At 45.7% G+C, this 766-nt stretch overlaps 1 pseudogene; it reads right to left on the reverse strand.

The window, feature by feature from the left end:
- Positions 1–235: 235 nt before the first annotated feature.
- LOC110295608 (cytochrome c oxidase subunit 7B, mitochondrial pseudogene) lies at positions 236–507 on the reverse strand (annotated as a pseudogene).
- Between the last annotated feature and the right edge of the window lie 259 nt (positions 508–766).

Genomic DNA, 766 nt, shown 5'->3' on the forward strand with positions numbered 1-766 from the left:
CACACACACACACACACACACACACACACACACAGTGTCCTCCTAGCTCAGATTATATACAGTCCCAGAACTATAACAAGTATAACTTTTAACTTTGTATTAAGATTCGTTTTTTTGGTGGAGGTTTCAGGGCACTGTGTTTCCTTATTTGTTCTTCAGTCTGCCATAGTTTAATGAGTTCACGATTCTTTGCCTTGGCATTCACTTCTGAGTTGGTTTTGAAACGATTCCTTGATTATTGTACCAGCTGGCAAGACGACTGACCTCTCCATTCCTTTGGGGAGTGACTCTGCCAACAGGGGACAGGTTCCATTCTATTCCAATGTGTGTGGCTGTGTGTGTCCATGTAGAAACACAAAAGATGCCTCCACCTACTAATAGAGCATTTCCATATTTGTCATGGAAACGAAGTGTCCTCTTCTGATGGCTCGGCCTTGCCACCACTTGCTGAATGCTTCGAACTTGGAGACGGCTTAGTGCCGTTAGTTTTTTGGCCAAGGGCAACATCTCGGAGATGAAGATGGAACTGCGGAGACTACTCTGCTGCCTTGGGGTGAATTCCTGTATTAAGATTCCTAATGAGCTGTCTTACCTTGGTCTTGAATTATCTCAGAAAAACCCAGTGAGGAGAGACTGAAGCAAAGGAAAACAACCATAACTCTAGATGTCATGAAAGAGCTAGTTTAAAGAAAGGGTTCCCACAGGGCCCAAGCCCCTGGCTCCTGTGGAGGAGCAGGGCTCTCTCTGAGACCTTGCTCCTCAGCCC

The sequence above is a fragment of the Mus caroli genome, unplaced genomic scaffold (assembly GCF_978045245.1).
Source record: "Mus caroli unplaced genomic scaffold, Mus_caroli_1 scaffold_7, whole genome shotgun sequence".
Lineage (NCBI taxonomy): Eukaryota > Metazoa > Chordata > Mammalia > Rodentia > Muridae > Mus > Mus caroli.